The sequence below is a fragment of the Physeter macrocephalus genome, chromosome 2 (assembly GCF_002837175.3).
Source record: "Physeter macrocephalus isolate SW-GA chromosome 2, ASM283717v5, whole genome shotgun sequence".
Classification (NCBI taxonomy): domain Eukaryota; kingdom Metazoa; phylum Chordata; class Mammalia; order Artiodactyla; family Physeteridae; genus Physeter; species Physeter macrocephalus.
The window spans coordinates 60,743,081-60,765,544 of record NC_041215.1 but is presented as its reverse complement, the minus strand read 5'-3'; the positions used below and the strand labels follow the sequence as shown (position 1 = coordinate 60,765,544).

At 34.4% G+C, this 22,464-nt stretch overlaps 1 protein-coding gene across 1 annotated transcript in view; it reads right to left on the bottom strand.

Annotated features, from left to right (window-relative positions):
* Positions 1-22,464, bottom strand: part of GALNT13 (polypeptide N-acetylgalactosaminyltransferase 13) — a 558,990-nt gene that overhangs the window by 510,779 nt on the left and 25,747 nt on the right. Inside the window, exon 2 of the mRNA XM_024122312.1 lies at positions 12,868-12,938. The gene's annotated coding sequence lies outside the window, so the exon portion shown is untranslated. The remainder of the gene's footprint in view (positions 1-12,867; positions 12,939-22,464) is intronic.

The window sequence follows — 22,464 nt, the reverse complement described above, 5'->3', positions numbered from 1 at the left end:
CTTGGAAATGTTCTGTATCTTGATCTGGGTAGTAGTAACACAAGTACATAACTATGTAAAAATTCATCAATCTGTATACTTAATATTAGTGCACTTTACACACTTTAATATACATATGGCATACTTCTAGAGTTTTAAAAGGTGCTGACAAGATGAATAAACACACATACACATATAGAAACAGAAGCTATATAAGCTTGGTATAAGTTTTAAAACAAAAATAATCTCTAGGTTTTATCACAGAACATAACATCTTCTTAAAGACTAGACACTTGTTGCATTTAATCAGTTTAACAACAGAGACTATTTTGCCATATGGCAACCATGCTTTTACTAATAACTTGCTATTTATAGAGAAGGAGCCTTAACTGTCATTTCGACTAGACAAATTGAGGAGAGTAGACAGCCCTAAAAGCCACACACTGCAGATGATTTGCTTTTTGTTTCAGCCTCACTGGATCACAAGCTGAATGCCTCAGATGGAGAGAAAGATCACATCTAGAAATTCACCTCAAGGAGAGACTTCATACACAAGTCATACACATGCCTTGCTGGTCTGGCCTCTCTGGGGTGAACTAGACGTACCACTTCCTACAACATAACATGGACAGAAAAATACATTGGCAGAATCTAACACAAACTTTAAAACAGTGGTCCTTAGTAGCTTTATTTTGCTGTATTTTATTTATAAAATTTTATCTTACAATCTCCATACCAAAGAGTGAGGGTATTTTCTGTACTTTACCCATTGGACCTTCTCAAGAGCTTAGCACTAAAGTTGCACAGCTTTTAAAAGTACTTTTATGTTGTTCTTTATGCTCATCATGGCTTTAATAAATATTGCCCAAATTATAAATGAGTAATCTAAGGTTCAGAGAATTTAATTGACTTGCCCCAAATGACACACTTATCTAAGCCAGCATCTTCCCAACCAGAATTTGAAGCCAGTTTTCTAACACACACCATGTTGTTTAACGAATACCTATTGTTTCTTTCAGAACTGGCAAAACCTCTCCACCAAGCCAGTTCCTGTAAAAATTCAACTTTAGTTTGACTAAATATGTCTTTATCACTTATTTCCTGGTCTTTAGGATATTTCTTTTGACAAGAAGATCTGTCTGGGGCAAATAAAAATGCATAGAAATGTGGTGCTGTAAAGCTGTGGAATAGTTAGGTAGTGGAGGTCCACTTGTCCACCTAATTCATTGTCAGCTGACAAAACTGAGGTCCAGCGAGTTCTGATGACTTTCACAAGTTTCATAACTTCTAGCGGTAGAATTCAAACTAGAACTCCTCTTATCTGTTTCTCGGTCTGACATTATATACATATTACTATCATAAACCTAAATTTTGAGCAATATTTCAGTATAGTTCAAAGAATATAATTGATCTATTTAAAGGGTAGAAATTGAGACTCTCCATCCCAGCTAAAAGGTAAAGCTTTACCCAAGAGAAACAAGGCAAATTGCCTTTCTACGCTCTCAATCAGTATTAGTCATGAATAGACTCTGTCCTCCCTTAAATAACTGAATTTATGTTAATATAAGGTGGGTGAAATAAAACATACCACTTATTGATCCTCTCCTATGTGACAGACACTTTGCATGCATTATCATATTCAGTCCTCACAAAAATGTTTCAAGTAGTTGCTATCATGCTCTCTTACAGCTGAGCAAGTAGGACCAGTTAGGATAAGGACCTTGCTCAAGGTCACATAGCTAGTAATTTGCAGAGCTGAGATCAGAACCCGGCTCTGTTTGATGTTAGAACCTGTGTATTTTAATCCACACCATCCTGCCTCAGAAATCTGATTACTTAAATGTAGTCCCCATCCTCTAATTGTGTCTAAGACTGCTAAGAGCCTACCCAATACTAATCTTCTCCTTCCTTACTAGGGACACATTCAGAGGAGTCGTGTGTGCAGCTAAAACACTATACATAATAGCTTTGTTTGCAGCAAAGAGTAATGATGTCAGGTAGAAAATATTGCGTAAAGTTTCCAGGGAATATTTTTGAGTGGGCCTAAACCAGTTGGTAGCGTGCCCTTTTGCCATTGCATTTTTTTTTTTAACATCTTTATTGGAGTATAATTTCTTTACAATGGTGTGTTAGTTTCTGCTTTATAACAAAGTGAATCAGCTATACGTATACGTTTATCCCCATATCTCCTCCCTCTTGTGTCTTATTTTTTCATTCTTGCTGCATAGAACCCAAATATGATGGCTGGGATCCAGGAGTCAGCTTAGCCATTGGAAAACCCTTGAGGATGAAGTCATACTGCTAAAATGTGGGAACAGAACTAGATAAAGAAACTTGATTCCCTAATGACCAAAGTACCACAATTCCAGCCCTACATGCCAATGACCAGACTCCTTTATGCAGGAGAAAACTTGAATTTTACCTTGTTTAAACCAATGAAATTTTGTTATACATAACCCACTGAGCCTCAATTGCTCACAAAACTGTGATAGCAACAATTCACTTTGGTGGAAAGACTACTAAAAATAGTATTGACTCAAGAGTTCTGGCTCTGGTAAGTGCAGACTAGGTAATGTATAGAGAAAAAAAACCTCATCTTGCTTTGGAAAACTTAAAAAGCTGGGTTAAAAAATATATACATATGAAAAAAAATTTGCAGTTTTGCTACCACTTAGAAGGTGAAAAGCCACAACAGAATATCACTCTTATCCTAACAATGAGAAAGGGCCAGATAATCTATAATGTAATAACTTTTCTTGAGCTCATCTGAGAGCTGGGGTCACAAGGCCAAGAGATTAACTAAATTTCAAAGGGTAACAGCCATTCTGAGGAGAGACAGGACATAGGAACGATTTCACCTTTAGCAGAACATGAGAGGGATGGGTGCTCATTTTGAAAGTGGGTAAGAAGAAAACAGCTAAAATGGTAACAAATACTCAAAGGCCAGAATGGGCTGACAGAATATTATAGACACCCTGGGATCTCCCAGACACAAAGGCATACACACTCATTCATAAGCTCTTTTTTTTTTTAGGCATCTCCTGGCAGCTCAGCAGCAAGATTAAGGTCAGGGCAGAAAGCCAGAGAGAGCACTTTGGTGTCACAAAGGCACAAAACCCTTTCTGCTTCCCCACACCCTTCTCTAATAAAAAGCAAAATTTAGCCTTTTAGGACAGAAAACCCTCATCCCCCCAAGGGCCCTGGAAAAGATGCACAGTCTCTGGGAAAGAGGTAGAAGCAAAAGTCATCAGACCCTGCTGGAGGAGCAGGTAACTCTCTTGAGCCCAGAATCTCACCCTAACACAATGCAGAGATCTGTTCCCACTGGGGGAAGAGCAGGACACTTTCTCTCACCAAATAACCCCAGAATCAAGGAAGAATGTGTGCACGATGAGAGGAATGGGTAGGAATACTGAAAAAGCCACACAACTAAGGCCCAGATGCACAGAACACTGTAAGATTAAGACTGGAGCAAAGTAACCCAGAACTTTTCCACTCCCACCAGGAGCACAGCACCAAGTAACAAGCACCAGCAGTCTACCCTGGGGAGGTACAAGATGTGACACGAGGCTTCCTGCATTTTGCAAGCATAGGAGGGTAGAGAACAAATGCCGAGAAAAATCCTCTGGTCCTCTAGGACCCACACTAAGCACAAGGAAGCAGCAGCACTGCTGCTGGAACTGTAAGTCTTTAAAAAACACCCAACAGTATAAACTGTTAGATGAACAAAGAAAAAAAGAAAAATCATTCGATAATCTCAATAGATACAGAGGAAGCATCTGATGAAATGCAAAACCCAGTTATGGGCTTCCCTGGTGGCGCAGTGGTTGAGAATCTGCCTGCTAATGCAGGGGTCACGGGTTCGAGCCCTGGTATGGGAGGATCCCACATGCCGCGGAGCAACTAGGCCCGTGAGCCACAACTACTGAGCCTGCCACAACTATTGAGCCTGTGCGTCTGGAGCCTGTGCTCCGAAACAAGAGAGGCCACCATAGTGAGGAGCCCATGCACCACGATGAAAAGTGGCCCCAGCTTGCCACAGCTAGAGAAAGCCCTCGCACAGAAACGAAGCAAGAGAGGCCACCATAGTGAGGAGCCCATGCACCACGATGAAAAGTGGCCCCAGCTTGCCACAGCTAGAGAAAGCCCTCGCACAGAAAAGAAGACCCAACACAGCAAAAATAAATTAATTAATTAATAAACTCCTACCCCCAACATCTTCTTTAAAAAAATTTTTAAAAAACCCCAAAAAACCCAGTTATGATTAAAAATCCCAACAAAATCAGAATAAAAATAAATTTCTCAATCTAATGTATGATATTTACAAAATACATTACAATAAACATCATGCTTAATAGCAAAATCATGACAGTATTCCCTTTGATTTGGAAATAACAACAGAATTTCCATTCTTCTTCCCACTTTCATTCAGGCCTTGTTCTGAACATTCTAGCTAATTCAATAAGATATGAAAAAAAAGTAAAAGCATAAAATTTGAAAACTATTAAATAATATTATCTTTGATCACTGACAACATAGTTCTTTATGTAGAAAATCCAAAATAATCCACTCAAAAACTATTAAAATTAATAAGTGAGTCTACAACCTGCTGTATGCAAGGTCAATATAAAAATTACATTTCTTTATATGAGGAACAGAAAGAAAATAAAGTTTTTAAAAATATATAATACATAATAATATTCAGCTGTGTAAAACTTCTAGGAACAAATTAACCACAATGAATGAGACCTCTATGCAGAAAGCCAGAAAATATAATTGAGAGAAATTAAAAAGACCTAAATATATAAAGTATGTACTTTGTATATGTTCATAGATTAAAGGAGTCAACATTGTATTTATGCCAATTCTTTAAGAATTTATTTAGCAATAGATTGAATGTAATCCCAACTAAAATCCTAACTTTTTTGTCAAATTTGACATAGTAATTCTAGAATTTATATGAAATAAGGCAAAGTCAAGATTCCTTGAATAAAAATATTGTGAGAGAATATTTTTAATTGGTATGTAAAATTATATGTTTCATGTGCCCAGTATTGTTTTTCGACTTCTGTATACACTGCAGTGTGTTCACCACCAAAAAAGTTTAGTTTCCGTAAGTTGCTGTACTGCTGACCCCCTTTCCCCATTTCACCTTCTACCTCTTCCCCTCTGGTAACCACTACTCTGTTCTCTGTAACTATGTGTTTGGTTTTGGTCTGGTTTGTTCATGTATTTATTTATTTATTTTTTATATTCCACATATATTTCGACAACATGGATGAACCTTTAGGGTATTATGTTAAGTGAAGTAAGTCAGACAGAGAGTGTGTTTTAATAGATATCAAGAATAATGAAAAAGTGGCCATAGTTAAAATAGTGTCATAAGTAGTAAGAAGACACTAAAAGACCAATTAAAAAGAATAACTGACCCCAAAACATAGACATATGGACATTTAATTTATGATGTTGGCAATGAAGAGTAGTAGGCAAAGGAAAGAATTTTCAGCATGATTCTGTAACAACTAAATATCCATTTGAAAGGAAAATAGGATTTCACTTCTACCTCAAACCATTCATGAAAATCAATTGAACTGGAATAATCTAAATGCAAAGATGCAAAAATATAATCAAGATTAAACTTAAAAACTTTTCCTCATCAAAAACTCCATTAAGAAATTGAAAAAGCAAGTCACAGAGAGGGAAAAGGTATTTACAACATTTAATTTATAGGGGGTTCTTAATCTAAATATGACTAATTTCTGCATATTAACAATTTTAAAAATCACCACAATAGAAAAATAAGCAAAAGCACCTGAACAGACAATTTATAAGTAATAATAAACATATGGCAATTAAACCACATAGCATGACCGCCTTATTCAACAAGGAAATGTAAACTATATTTTCATCAGAATGGCTGAAATTAAAAGGACTGATTAAATCAAGTATTGGTAAGGATGAAACAGTTATGAACACTCATATACTACTGACTGGAGTGTAATTGGTATAGCTACTATGGAAAACTGTTTGGCAGTATCTACTAAAATTGAAAATTTGCATAAAATATAACAGCAATTTCACTGGCAAGTATATATCCAATAGAAATGCATGTACATGTGCAGCAAGAAACATTTAAAAGAATGTTCATAGCAGCATTATTCATAATTGCCCAAACCTAGAAACAGCCCAAATGTCCATCAACAACACAGTGGATAAATACTATGTAGTATTTTTATACAATGGAATACCATACAGCAATGAGAATTAATGAACCACGTAAAAAAATTAATGAAACTTAGAAATACATGTTCAGGAAAGGAAACCAAACACAAAAGAATACATGTTATATGACTATTTATGTAAATTCAAAAATCAAGCTAAATTAAAATTTTGTATATAGCGACACATAATGAAAGGTTAAAACTATAATGAAAAGTAAGGAAATGATTACTGCCAAAGTCACAAAAAATGTTATCTGTCAGGGAATTAATGGAAGCGGGGGTTAATCTTTAGGAGAAGAAAAAGCAACGTTTCTGGAGTGCAGAAAATGTTCTACTTCTGGATCTGTATGATGGATGCATGGGTCTTTGCTTATAAAAATTATTGTTTTGTGTGCTTAATGTATAAAAATTCACAGTAAAAAAAGTTTAAAATGGCAATAATTCTGTAATTAAATTTTACAAATTAAAAATTATGATACAGGGGCTTTCCTGGTGGCGCAGTGGTTGAGAATCCGCCTGCCGATGCAGGGGACACGGGTTTGTGCCCCTGTCCGGGAGGATCCCACATGCCGCGGAGCGGCGGGGCCCGTGAGCCATGGCCGCTGAGCCTGCGCGTCCGGAGCCTGTGCTCCGCAACGGGAGAGGCCACAAAAGTGAGAGGCCCACGTACCGCAAAAAAAAAATTATGATACAGTTGACCCTTAACCAACATGGGTTTGAGCTATGTGGGTCCACTTATACATGGATTTTTTTCAATAAATATAGTACCTGTATTTTCTTTAACTAAGTGTGGGGAAGAGTTTGTGTTTCATTAGAGATCACAGTATGTAAAATCAAAAGAACTAGTGTTTGAGTCCTGATTCTATCCAAACTGTTTCAGCTTCCTGCCTTTGGTTGAATCATTTATCAATTCCTTTATTTTTAAGGCAGAGATAGCAGTAAGCGTACTTTTGACTCCACAGGAGTGGGCATCCCTAACTTCCCTCCCATGTTGTTAAAGGGTCAACTGTATATGAGACAAAGTTCAATGAATATAACTAACATCTACTGAGAATTTACTGTCTTAGGAGCCACTGTAAGTACCTTATCTCATTTGATCTTTACAATTTTCAGAAGACATAGTACTATTACTGTCACATTTCAGAGGTGAAGAGACTGAGGCAGAGAGAGCTTACATGTTACACAGCTACAGAGGTCTCATTTTAAGATCTGAACCCACGCATTAGTATGGTTCTGGAGTCCATGCTCTTAAGTAGTGCATTCTACTATGTCTCCAATATAGAAAAAGAGAGATACTTCCTATGCTAGGTGTTAGTTTTCTTCTCTTGTCAAAATTACAGTTTTGTATGATAGGTAAACTAAGTCCGAAATACTAATCTTTCATGGATACAAGATATTAAATCTTTAATTTAGCACTCTATCCTTGTTTCATTGTAAGCTCTGCTAAGGAAGGGAGATAAATCACATTAAGATGACATATTTACTTTCCTCATTTATAATTGAGCAATATCATAAATTACACTGTTTCTGTTGCCCAGCATAGAAGTGAATATGTATAGAAGATTCATCCCAACCATAGGGATATTTTTCCCCAAAGGTCAGAAGAGTTTTCTCCCTACCGAAGACTTAACTAAACAAGGGGAAAACTCTTAAAAAATATATATATGTTTCTCTGATTATTGGTAACATCATTTTCCAGTTCAGTCAACCTGGAAATCTCAGTTATTTTTTAGAGGAATGATATGTAGTGGTGAACTATGGATCCTTTGGAGTTTGACTGAATGGGCTCAAGTATCAGCCTTGCTATTTTCTAGTTATTTGACCTGGGACAATTTACTTAGTTAATTCTGCCTCAGTTTCTATTGTGCAAATGGGGATGACATTAGCGTCTACTGCTCACGGTTGTTTCAAGTTTAAGTTAAATAATAAATGTAAATCATTTAAAACAGAGCCAAGTACATAGTAAATGCTACACAAGTGTTAATTACTATTATTACTCCCTGACCTATTGCCTTCAAAATCTCACCCACATCTATTCCTTTCTCTCCATTCCCACTGCTGTGACCTAGGTCTCACCTTCATTCCTTCATTCTTATAGTGCTACATTTTCCTATAAATTGTTCTTCTTGACTACGACTGGAATCCTTCGTGAAGACAACACCAGATTAATATACAAATAAGAAACTTTTGTTCACAGGATTGGCCTTACAAAATATTCTCATTGTTTTGTCAATTGCCTAGTAAATTCAAATTTCTTATTCTGATGATCAGTATTTCCTACAAACTAGCTCCAGCCTTATTTTCCAGCGTTTTCTGTTTTCAGTCCAAGACAAGAAACTTATTCTGTTGTCAAACTAATTAATTGACCATTCATTAAATGTGAAGTATACCTTTTCACCTCTAACCCTGGATATGTCATTTCCTTGATTTTTCTGTTAATATTTTCCACCTGCATAAAGATCTAGCACAAATGCAATCTCCATGGTGAAACCTTGAATGAATGCAGTTTAGAACTGTACCTCCTTTCTTAAATCTCCTCTAATGCTTTATTTTTCATATATATGTATACATTTATATAACCGTATTATTTCTCAAATTATTTGAAATGACTTTATTAATTTGACTAGTTTAGACAATTTTGATGATATCATAACCTAATACCACATCTTCTGCTTTATTTAGGCCTGGGCATATCTTATTTCCTCAAATTGAAGACAGAATTTTCTTGAAAGTCATTTTTGTCTCTCCCTCCCACCTGCTCTCATACTTAACCAACACAGTGCCTCTCATATTATGGCAGCATGTGATTAAGTATTTATTGAATTGAGTGAAATAGAATTATTAAATGTAATCACTAGCTTTGTCTTTCAGAGATCAACTCTGGAAACTGAAAGTAGAAGAATTCCATAAGTCTTTCAGGCTCAAAACCAAGAGTAGTGTGAGAACAACCAAAGACTTGACCCATTCATTTTTAGAGCAATAATATTTTGTATACTAGTAAGTTTGAAAATATCCCTGAGGTAAAATGTTGCTAATGGTTTGTTTCAAGAAGTGATGTGTAAAGGGACTGGGATTGATGGATGACTGAAATGGAAGAAGATGAAAATCACCAAAGAGTGAAAGGGAAAGTATCAGTGTGGCTGGTGTGTTGTTAAGGATGTCCCTGAGTTTGGACACACCTGAAAATGATGACTAGGGAGGAGAATGATTAAGTCAAGCTGGACTCTTCAAACCTCTCAGCATTGCATGAAGTGGCTGAAGAACTGCAAGAAAAAGGTGTGTTCAGTCACTTCAGATTCTAAGAATTAAGATTAATAGAAGCATAAGATATGATCCCTGGACTTAGGGAAGGAACTTTGGTACTTTTCAAGTTTTCTGTACTCAAACAGCACTTTTTTCAAGGTAATAAGTTTTGGGTTGCTGAGTGGTCCTACCAACACTTAATATAAAGCAATTGTCATTTATTTAGTTGAAATTCAGTTATCAACTACTTATTTACTAAAGAATTAATATCTATGATCTGAGGTTTGAGGGTAAGGTTTTTAGGCAAATAAAAGAAAGATCAGTCACTGAATTTCAGTGCTCAACATCAGGTTAAGAGGATAAAGAAAAGAAGCTTTAGAATGAGATCAACCTCTAAAAAAATGGGTGGAAGATTCAAATTAGACATTTTTCCACAGAAGACATACAGATGGTCAACAAACACATGAAAGATGCTCAACATCACTAATCATCAGGGAAATGCAAATCAAAACGGCAATGAGATATTACCTCACATATATTAGAATGGCTATTGTCAAAAAGACAAGAAATAACAAATGTTGGTGAGGATCTGGAGAAAAGGAAACCTTTGTGCAAGGTTGGTGGGAATGTAAATTGGTGCAAACACTGTGGAAAATAGTATGGAAGATCCTCAAAAAATTACAAATAGAACTACCACATGCTCCAGCAATTCCATTTCAAGGTATCTATCAGAAGAAAATGAAAACACTAACTTGAAAAGATATATGTGCCCCCATGTTCACTGCAGCATTATTTACAATGATCAAGATATGGAAACAACCTAAGTGTCCACTAATGGGTGAATGGATGAAGAAGATGTATATACACACACAATGGAATACTACTCGGCCATGAAAAAGAATGAAAGCTTGCCATTTGCAACAACATGAACAGACCTGAGGGCATTATGCTAAGTGAAGTAAGTTAGACAGAGAAAGCTGAATACCATATGATCTCATTTACATGTGGAATTTAAAAACAAACAAAAACCCCAAGCTCACAGATGCAGAGAACAGATTGGTGGTTGCCAAAGGAGAGGGTGAAGGGTGGGTGAAATGGGTGATGGGGGTCAAAAGTACAAACTTCCAGTTATAAAATAAAAAGTCATGGGGATGTGATGTACAGCATGGTGACTATAATTAATAATATTGTATTGAATATTTGAAAGTTGCTAAGAGAGTAGATGTTAAAAGTCCTTCTCACAAGAAGAAAAATGTATAAGGATATGTGGTTATAGATGTTAACTAGACTTACTGTGCTAATCAGTTTGCAATATATACAAATATTGAATCATGTTGTACACCTGAAACTAACACAATGTTTATGTCAATTATGCTTCAATAAAAAGTTAGATAAACCTCAAGCTTCATTCCCATGAAGGACAGATTTAAACTTTCTGTGGTGCATTTTCCTCACATGAAAATTGAGATAATATCCTATCTACCTCATGATATTATTGCTTACATTAACTTAGATGTTGAATGCAAAGTGCATGGGATAGAGTCAATACTTAATATATATTTTTTCTTGCCCACATCCCTTCAATTTCCATGAATCGTTTAACAAAACATTGGCTGAGATTGTTCCTCAAAATTATTTGACAATCATTTTAACAATTCTCTTTATTCTGTATCTATAAGTTTGCCTGGCTTCCTTCAAAACAAGCATTTCAGATTCCGCAAGCACACAACTTCCCCCTCTTTTCTCCAAAAAGCACACAAACACACTTTCAGTCTAGATTTGCAATTACCACATAATAGGATATACATATTGTTTGACTAAATAGTTTGTTTCTTCGCTAAGAGTTCAAAGGAGGAAAAGTATCTACTAAGAGCATCTTGATTTGTGTATGAAGAAAGCTGAAGTTTAGTTTCTTTTTGAGCATGTCAATCAACAGTATTCACTGCGTACCTTTGTTGTATATTTTATATGACGTGATCATGAAGTTATGATGCTTATTAACAAACATACTTGAATTGAAATATCCAAATGAATCAATTCCAATTTAATAACCATGAACATTTATCAAGCATTAACTATGTAGATGGAATTGTGCTATAGTTTACATGTATTAACTCACCACAAATTCAGTAGTTCCTAATCTTATATCCATTTTAAAGAGACATTTTAAAGTAATTCAAAGTCACACAGCTAAAAAGAGATAAATCCAGAATTTAAACCCAGGAAGTCTGAATCCAGAGTCAAAATTCTTAAACACTACACTATGCCACCTGTTTTTGTTTTTGTTTTTGAAGTAGTTATACTGGGAGACAATGTACAAACATCAACACTGCCATCATTGCCTCTACATTTTTTGGAAATTTTAATTTAGAATTGTCCTCCAGACTATCCCAATTCATCAAACAAGGAATTTGAGCATGCAGAGGCTAGGACTCTATGATTCTATGGTTCCTTCCAACTTTAAAATGATAATATAAGAGCACTTGCTTTTTTTAATAAATGAAAGATGACTTTTAGAGAATTTCAGAACTCTAATTCTAAACACTTTTCATCAAAGAATAATTTAGTTGATTAATTAACTTTCTTGCAGAATCAACATTTTCACTTATTTCCTACTAGTTCAAAGCCATCCAAGTCGGGAATTGAAAACATCATTTGAAATGGAAGCAATGACATGACACACGATACAGAAAAAAAATTTGCAACACTTCCATAATACTGCTTAAGCAAAACAAAACTCCAAAGAAATAATTAGAACATGTTTGTATTCTTATTAAATATTAAATAAATATTTAAATATTCAGGCTCTTAAATAAAATTAATTTAACTTTTTCTAAGTTGTTGGTGAAGGTAATATTTTTTGAAAAGCTGTGTGTTTTGATCAAAGCCCAGGTCTTCACTTTGAATAGATATTGAGCAAGTTATTAAAACTTCTTGGATCTCAGTTTTCTCATTTATAAAATGGGAATAAAAATAGTAATCTTAAAATATTTTGGGGAGAATTAGGACAAAATATATAAATGTCTGATACACAGCAAATCTTAATCCTCAGCAAATCCAAATATTTAATTCTGTACTCCTATTTAAAATTTCCATAGCAACACTGGCTAATAACACTAATTTTTCTTCACGCTTGTCAACTTATGATTAAAAGGAAAAAAACTCACTTAAATAAGAAGTGATAAATATTATGTACCAGTTATGTACATAGAACAAATGCAAAATCAGTCATTAGAAATCTTGAAATTATACAACTTAATTCAGACTAGCAAATAGCTCAAATCTTTATCTTTTATATACATTTTTCCCCAGTATTCACAAACATCAAGAACTGTAAATAGAAATATATTCTTTCATGACTGTCTGCCAAATTTATTCAGCATGACTGCAATTGAGTGGAAAAATAAAAATACATATTACTTACTGTATGTGGCACTTGGCAATTTCAAAATGATTTGCAAACATTCATCCTCAAAATACTCCTACAAAATGCATCTGTGAAAAGAAAGAAATGCAAAAGAGTAAGCAATTTGCCAAGGTCACAGAAAAACTAATCCAGAACAACACTCACTTAGACACCACATATTTTAACATACCGAAATGAGCTTTTGCAAAATATAGATTATATAGATTATACATCTAGTATATTATAATGGGCTGATGAAATGTTCCCAATTATATGCAAACATTCTACACATCAGTCAAGGAGGACACTCTTAAGATGAATCTGAACATTGGCTTCCAAAATACATGCAAGAAACAGGCCCCCAGAACAAGCCAGAATAACATAAAAGCAATTCACAAATGAGATATTTATAAGTAAATTTAGTTGGAGATTTTAGGTGGCTATTACATAATTCAAGTTTTGCAAATGTACTTTTGTCTAATATATGAAGATCACTGAGTCAGTGGAGAATTTTGCTTGATTTATCCAGAGAATTACACCAATTCACTTTGTAACTGCGTTTCAATTCTAATTGAAAACCATGTACTGAGAAAAATGCAGGCATGCCACTTGCACACCTCACAAAAATAGACAAATATTCATTTCTTTTTTTTTTCAGAGGCCAATTATAAGGAGAAAGTTATTTAATCAGATTTCATTAATTAATGTGTTTGTTTTAGGGGAGAGGTATTAGGGAAAGCACAGTAATTTCAAAATGCAAAATATTTCAGCTTAAGTGAATTTTATGCTTCTGGGTATACTGTTTCATAAAAGAACTGTTCAAATGAAACAAAACAAAACACAACCTAATGATAATTAAAGTAACCCTTCAAAGTACAACATGTTGTTTCAGACAGATTAAACACACTATGGACAATACAAAGTAGCAAGCATCTTTAGAGAGACATTAGTTTTCACCAACCAGCAGAATTTCTGCTTTCTGCCCAGATATTTATTTGTTTACAGGACTAAGCAGAAATACTAGCTTACCAAATCAACAGTTCAACAGCAGAACAGGCATTCTGAGTCGAACGTCTAATTAATTTATCTTCCTCTAGTGTGTGAAAGAAAAGAGGATGGCACTGGCCTCTACCTGGTACAGGAATGAATGATTTTACTAATCCTCAACAGAGAGCTTCTCAAAAGGAGGAAGCTAGAGATAGTTAGCGAATTTATAGTTAAAGGTCAAAAGTAAGTCAAAAAGTTTTTAAGAAACCATGTATTTTTATAAATTTCATTTTTCTAAGTTTAAAACTCAGAGCTTAATAGAAGATACAAACTCATGTCCACATATAATTTCAATAGAATTATAAAGTTATAACAATTAGCAGATCTGTGTACTTCTTCATGCTTTAGCATAGTCGTCCTCTTAGGCAAGAGAACTGAAGTTAACACTAATTCCATGACTTGCCCAATTTGACACAGCTAATAGGGGTGATCCTGGACTCAGAGCCAGCTTTTCCGAACCCAGTTGCTTCTACTACAACACCTACTAGTCCGTACACCTCATGCAGGGCAGAAGTTGCAAACTGGGGCATGTTAAAAAATGTTCAAAAGCAAGAGATTTCTCACAAGTGTTCTAATTTCTTTCTTTCGTTTTTTTTTTTTTTTTGAAAGAGCAAAGATATCTTAAGGCTGGGTTCACAGCTTCCAGAGAGCAGAGAAATGGTTGCCATTCTCACATGGGACATGCTTCCTGCACTCATCTAATTCCTACTTTTGCAAATTGTCTTCTACTCTGCAGTTGTCAAGCACCAGAGAGTTTTGCTCCTGATCCAAAAAACCCCTTTACCTACCAACTACAAGCAGACCTCTTTGCTTTGAAACAGGAAGAATAATATTAGTTATCCTCCAAGAGCATATTTCATTAGTTGAAGTGACTGCTTCTAACTACATTTCACTATACTCTCCTAATCAGGTGTTATTGATTACCTTATTTTAACCTACATATACATTTTAAAATTTCATGGGCTTGAATTTCCAGGTATTTAAATATATACTTGATAATTTTTAAAGCTAAAGGAGAAATTTAAAAATACAGTTGACTGGTACATAGTCATAAGCATTAATCATCTCAAATCATGATTTTTCATTTACAATGGACACATCTTTCAGAGAGATACCTCCTGGGTTGATAGGTGTACTATTCGACAAAATAATTATAATGATAAAGAAAAAACCTTTAATTTAATTAAATAAACTAGATTAAGAGAACAGTGACCACTAAAGGTAAAGCAATACAGCCCACACATTCTCGTTACATCACGGCATATTGCAAATAACTTAAAATATCAATATGTTTTGTAGAATGCTTAAAAAATATGGACCTGTAATTTGGGATAATTGTGGTAATAGCAGCCACCTAAATCTGAAACTCTTCACACACACTGTAAAATATACAGCCAACAAAAACCAATAAAAACACACAAATCCTAGGCCTTCAGCATAACTGGAGGTTGGAGGATAATAAAAATGTCAGATTACCTGTAAACAGAAAATTAAACACCAATTTCTAACAGAGCTATCTTTCAAGCTCCCACTATATGTATTACAGTGATCTATCTAAAGGGTCTAGAAACTGAGGGAGAGAGAAGAAGAAAACAAAGGTCCTAAGAGTGACACAAAATTCACTCTCAGAAAGTCCACTGAAACTGTGAAAATGTTGAAAAATTATCCTGACATATTATAACGTGAACACAGGGAGAAGACTTAAAAGTATACGGAATTCAAGGTGACAACATTTTTTTTTCTTGGGGAGGAATAAGGCATTTTAAAATGATGGGGCTAAGTCAAAAGGACTTAGGCCCCAGCTTCAAGAAATTCTCACAAGTCAAATCTGGGACAATTGGAAAATCAGAATAAATAATTATAAAGAATTAAACTTCATTACAGAATATAAAATATAAATAAAAGAAAGTATATAAGGAAGAATTGGAAAACTCTTCCCTTCTGTAGAATATACCTCGGAGTTAGAAAATCACCACTAGGCACACATTATAGTTAACTGATTTAGTCAACAAAACACCTGTGGATCAGCACTCATGGGTGAAAGTGTGTTGACAAACAAGATATTTCCATAGTCTTAAAGTATCTTCCACAAATCACTTACTAATTACAATGGAGAAAACAATGGAGAAACTTGGCAGAGATCACCTTAACTAAATGATCAAAGACAACATCATCAAAACGGCACAAACACACATGACAAGTCTCCAAGTATGATGCACTTGAGAAGGACACAACATCACTTCTGTGGTATGTCTGCCAAAAATGTATAAACTGAATCAATAATTAGGAAATATCAGTAAAACCCAAATTGATGAAAGTCTAAAAATATCTGGCCTGAACTCTTCAAAGTCATTAAAAACTGAAGAAATGTTCCAGATTGAAGGAATTTTTAAAAAGACATGACAACCAAATGCACGTGTGATCCTAGATGCACCGTGAGTTACATAATAATATTTTGTTAAAAATGATATTCTTAATTTTTACAACTGTACTGTGGTTATATAGGAAAATGTCCTTATTCTTAGGAAATACACACTAAAGTACTTCAAGTAAAGAAGCATGTTGCATGTAACTTATTCTCAAAGGATTCAGGGAAACATTACATATATGTACATATATACATACGTATATGTATATATAATTATGTAATTATACAATGCATATCTATATCTATCTATATGTATATATGCGCATATATGGAGAGAGAAAGAGTAAGCAGAAATAATAAAGCACAAGGGGTAAAATGTAAATAACTAACGAATCAGGACAGAGAGTATTCAGGGTTCTTAAGTATAATAATTACAATTTTCTGTATGTTTGAAGCTATATCAAAATTTTAAATGAGAGGAAATAGGTAGAAATAAATAAATGCCTTACTTTCACTGAGATATTTTGGGATCACAGAAAAATAACCAAAGAGATAATCAATGAAGTGTTTTTAAATTAAGAAAAAAATTAAGAAGTTAAAAAACAAATCAGAATCATTGCTCAATGTTTTTGGACAACTAAAATAACAAAAATCCAGATATATATACACATTCTCCTGCATTTTATATATTATATCTAATTCATATATTAAATATGCATATATTTAAATCAGATATATTTTTTAAACATATATTTATATATGCATATTAAATTCATAAAATAAAGGAGAATGAAAGTAAATATGGAATTTAGCTTTGGGTTTTTAAATAAACCATACAAACAATATTACAGTCAGTGAATTCAGCAACGTAAAGTTAAATAATAAAGTGATATGCACAAATAAAAGTGTTCAGCAATTAAAGAAAAAAAAAGATTATCAAACAGTCCTTGAAGGTCATCAGTGTACGTGTTTCTTCCTTATATAACTGTTTTTCTAAATCAAAATTACCAACTTCTGTTTTTTTCAAATTCAGGAAAAAAAAGAAACATAAAAAAATAAAAATCACCCTTAATTCCTAAAACAATATATTTCACTTCAAACAATATATTTACTGTCTTTATTTCCAAACCATTATTTAAAGAATTATACAATATAAACTCATAATTAGATTCTTTTTTTTTACTCTATTGTGAATTTCATCCCGTGACAACATTATGTTTGTTTATCGTTACAATGCAAAATTATTTCACTGATTGGTATCCCATAGATGTCATCACTGATTTAATATTTTTTATCTATAAATTGTTATCAAGTATCATTACCAAAAAATAAAAAACACTGCAAAGGTCTTTCTGAAAGTATCTTCTGCCATAGCATGATTGTTTCCTCAGGATAAAATACCCAGAAGGGAAATTGCTAGATAAAATAGCATGAGGCTGTTAAAATTTGCTCAACTATATTTTATTATCACAGATGCACAAAATTTTCATATTTTCATATTTGAACAACCCCACAGTTTATATTTTACAGTCACTGCAGCCATTTGCAGTTGTGACACAGTATTTTTTGCATGTTTGTGTCCTGATTTGGCCCTAGTTCTTCATATTGTCATGTCTTGAATTGAGTTTTATGCATTCTTGGTGTTACAAGTGTTGAGTTTACCTTTTAAAATGTCTACAAAGAGGTTAGCCAAAAATTTGATCTTGAAATAAAAAATTGTTCGTATGGAAAAGCATGGAAACAGAGCAGTTTTAGTAAAATAGTTATTTATTTTTGGAGGAATTAACACTTCCTATTTTCTTAGGAAGCAACAGTTGAGATTTTATAGGACCTAAGGAAGAAAACAGATGAAGATATGCTACAGTCTTGTAACTGAGAACATACAAGAGGATTGATTACTACATGATGAGTGATGCAAGCAAAGACAGAAAGCACTACAGAGCCCCCTGAATAATCCAAGCCCCTCTACCAAGTCTCATTTCTAATTTATAGCAACAATGCATCAGTATGTCTAGATACTACCATTTACATTTTATTATGTTAGATATTAGCATTTTACGTGCCACTTTAATTGATAGTTTTCATCAGTCTTCAAGTTACTTTAGCCACCTTTCTTTTTTCCTATATTTACTTCGTATTCTTGCAAATTCACACAGATTTAGCAACCTTCCTAGTCTGTAGAATTCATATTTTGTATTATTAAGTTCTGGAGATTAATAAAAATATTATTCAGTATAAGCACCCAATCAACCCTTCTGGAGTCTCAGTTGGTCTGCCCTGGAAGGTCACTGATTCAATAACACATAACAAACCATGCCTTCCTTTACCCAAGACTACATTTTCTTTACTGGTTGATGAGAATGTCATATGAGATAAAAACTAAACCTTACTGAAAAGAAGATATATGAACTCTTTTGCTTCCCCTCATATTTAAGTCCTGTCATTGTGTCAGATAATAAAATTAGATGAACTTGCAGTGATTTACTTCTTTTAAAGCCATGTTGGTTGTTACCCCCATTTGTTCTGCTCTTTGAGGTGTATGAAAAATCAAATGTCTTTTTGATTTATTCTATTTTCCCAGATATCAAAGCAAGCTGATTAATCTATAACTTCTAAAGTCATCACTGTGTTCTCTTTCTCTCCCTCCCCATTTTCATTTGGCATTCAAGAACCCTAAGTCAACTCCTTGTACACTTTCTATTGTAAATACGGCTTGGTAATAATCCTATGATAATTTCTATCACGAACAGCATGCCGAATCAGGATCTTCTCAACATTGCATTTAAAAATGTAATTCTCCTGAAGTCCATTAGCCAATTTAAGTCACTGCATAATTCCATATCGGGTCTACTCCATGGTTCAAACAGTAGGCAATGCCTTGACCAAGATCCTGAACACCCTCGCCCCTTGATTTTTGACACTGTGCTTACCTTGCAGACAGTGTCTACATTGTGGCATTCCCTAACTGAAGACTGTTTCATCTGTCCCTCTTCTCTATTCATCCAGTTGCGAAGTCAAGACCTGTTTCCTAACTCAAGTGGGTTCTCAGTCAATTCTTTGTTCCCTTTACTTTATTTCACTTTTTTTCCACTGAATGTTCAAGGAACTGGCAAAGTGATTGTTCCAAATATTCACTAGCCTCTCTTGTAAAGAACACTGAATGCCTTCACCTTCATCCCCTGCTTCTAATCCACCATCAGAGATATGAAAAGATGTTGGTTCCTTCATCCTCAGAGATGAAAGGTGAAACGTGTTTGCTTAACTCACTTAACTCCACTCTCAGCAAACACACAGTAAAGCATAACTTATTTTATGTACTTCCCTCATTACTTTTCTGCTCACTGTAAAAATTTCACCTCTTCCTTTACATATCTCTATCTTTTGACTCACTTCACTTTCATGAAGTTTTTCCAAGAACAGATTAGAGATTCAGGCAGATTTATGATCAGAGAACTTCATCAGTGTCATTTATAATATTTATAACTGTAAAACCTTAAAAGCAACTAGAGTGTCTAACAATTAGAGATCAACTAAGTAAGGTGTGGTTTGTGTAGATGACAGAATGCCAGGCAGCCACAGAACTCATGTCTCAAACAGTATTTATTTATATGCAGAAATCTTCAATATATCAATATATTTTTAAAACAATATAAATACTTTCTAAAATAACATGATGAATAAAGTAGCAATTGTGTAAATAATTATAAATATGTATACACACATGTATTTACATATACACAAATATATGTATAAAATTCAGAAAGACTGGAGGACTATACAGCAAGATGGTAATAGTTATGATCTCTGAATAATGTAAAAATATAAGTAATATGAACTTACTTTTTAATATTTTACTTAATTTTTCAAACCTTCTGCAATATATATATATATAAAATCTTATAATTCAAAAAGAAAGAATACTAGTTTGAAAACTCAGAGGGAACAAAAGCAACACACTGCATATGTAAGAACCAAATACAGAGCTATAAATCAGGTAGAACTTCAGCATTAAAAGAGCTGGAGACTATTATAGACAAAACTGGGGCATAAATAAGCAGTAAGATTAAATTCACAAAAAGTTAATAAAATGTGATTTTTTTCATGTGATATGGCTGGACCTACCAGTTGCCTCCCCAATATTTATTCTCTCTGGCCTTAGATGCTATATGTACTTTATACTCTTTGGCCTTTGCCTGCCCAACATGTAGATATGATTGGAACTCTGGCAGCTATTTTGAGATCTTAAAATGTCTACAAGAATCCAAGATCCCTGGTGACATTAAAGAGCCAGGCTTCTCAGGCTTGGACTGCTGACATCAAGACTTCATATTTTGTGAGGGAAAAATAAAGCACTAATTTCTTCAGGCCACTCTGGGCAAACACTGGACACAATTTCTAAGTGATACATACAACTACTTGAGAATTTGCAGGTAAGAATAAAGAAAATGTTTCTCTGTCAAGGATTTAATGATTATTTGACCAGAATATATTAGCAAATGTTAGGGTTTATATGTCAAATAATACTTAAAATGAAAAAAAATTCAAAGGAATTCAGAGGAGAGAAATGTAAAGAATTAACATTCAGGAAATTACAATACATTAAAAATGGCTCAAATAGAAAAATTTATATTTCATAAAAGGAAATACCTAGTAGTTTAGTTATATTTAATTGTATGAAGGATTATTTTTAAAGTTAGACTCCAAGTAATGAAATTGCTTTAACAGTAGCAGGAGAGATTATATTACACACTAAAAATGAATTTCCAGAAACTAAAGATTATTTAGATATTAGCTTTTTTTTTAAGTGAAGTTTCTTTTGAACCTAAATTTAGAACTGGGACCTTTCAAATCATGAGATCTAATTAGAAATGTAGTGTAAATATGTGATGAACTTTAGGTAGAGGATGTGATTTAGTTTCCTATTATGTTTTATGGTCAATTTTGGTGCTTTCTTCATGTTTTACACCACTGTTTAAATATACACATTTGTATTTACTTCTTCTGAGAATAAGTTAAAACTGTTTGAAAGTGCATCCTTAACTCCACTACACCATCCAAATATAGAGTGTGGCAGGTTGTATCTTCCAAAGACGACAACAACATGTCCCATCCTGCATGGTCTTCTGCAATGTGAGCTTGACACTCGCCCATCACAAGATGAAGCTATTTCTTTACCTCCTGGAATCTGAGCAGACCCTAGGACTCCTTTGACCAAGAGGATATGATAGAAGCAACACTGTACCAGTCCAGGAGTAACCCTTAACTCGCATCTTCTGTCTTCTGCCTCTTGGAGACCCCAGCTGCCATGGAAGAAGTTCAGGTCACTCTGCTGGAGAGAGTGGCCAGTTTGAGGAGCACAAGGCATCAGACATGTGAGTAAAGAAAGCACACTGGACGTCCAGTTCATCCGGCGTTTAGATGACTCCGGTCCCAGCCACCACCTGATGGCAACTACATGAGACCCCAAATGAGGATCTCCCAGCTGAGCTCCATCAACCCACAGAATGATGAGAGATTATAATAAATTGCTATTTTTAAAAATTTATTTATTTATTTATTTTTGGTTGTGTTGGGTCTTCGTTTCTGTGTGAGGGCTTTCTCTAGTTGTGGCAAGCGGGGGCCACTCTTCATCGCGGTGCACGGGCCTCTCACTATCGCGGCCTCTCTTGTTGCGGAGCACAGGCTACAGATGCGCAGGCTCAGCAGTTGTGGCTCACGGGCCCAGTTGCTCCGCAGCATGTGGGATCCTCCCAGACCAGGGCTGGAACCCGTGTCCCCTGCATCGGCAGGCAGATTCTCAACCACTGTGCCACCAGGAAAGCCCTAAATTGCTATTTTTAAGCCACTAAATGTATGGATAATTTCTTGCATAGCAATAAAATAACCAGAAAATGTGATCATCCTAGAATTTAAAATCTAGAAGTATAACACAATATTTGTCATCCTTTATTTATGTAAAATCTAAAATTATATATATGAACATATACTGACCAGAATGTGAATTATTTACATGGTAACCTATTTTTCTGTCTCAGTCTCTACCTCTATCTATGCAAGTTATCTTACATCCAGTTAAAATGATTTCCGATTGCTTTCTGGCTGATCGTGCACTAACACAGAAGTTTTATATACATATATGTATAAAACATGGATATGTGTGTGTGTGTGTGTGTGTGTGTGTGTGTGTATTTATGTGCACG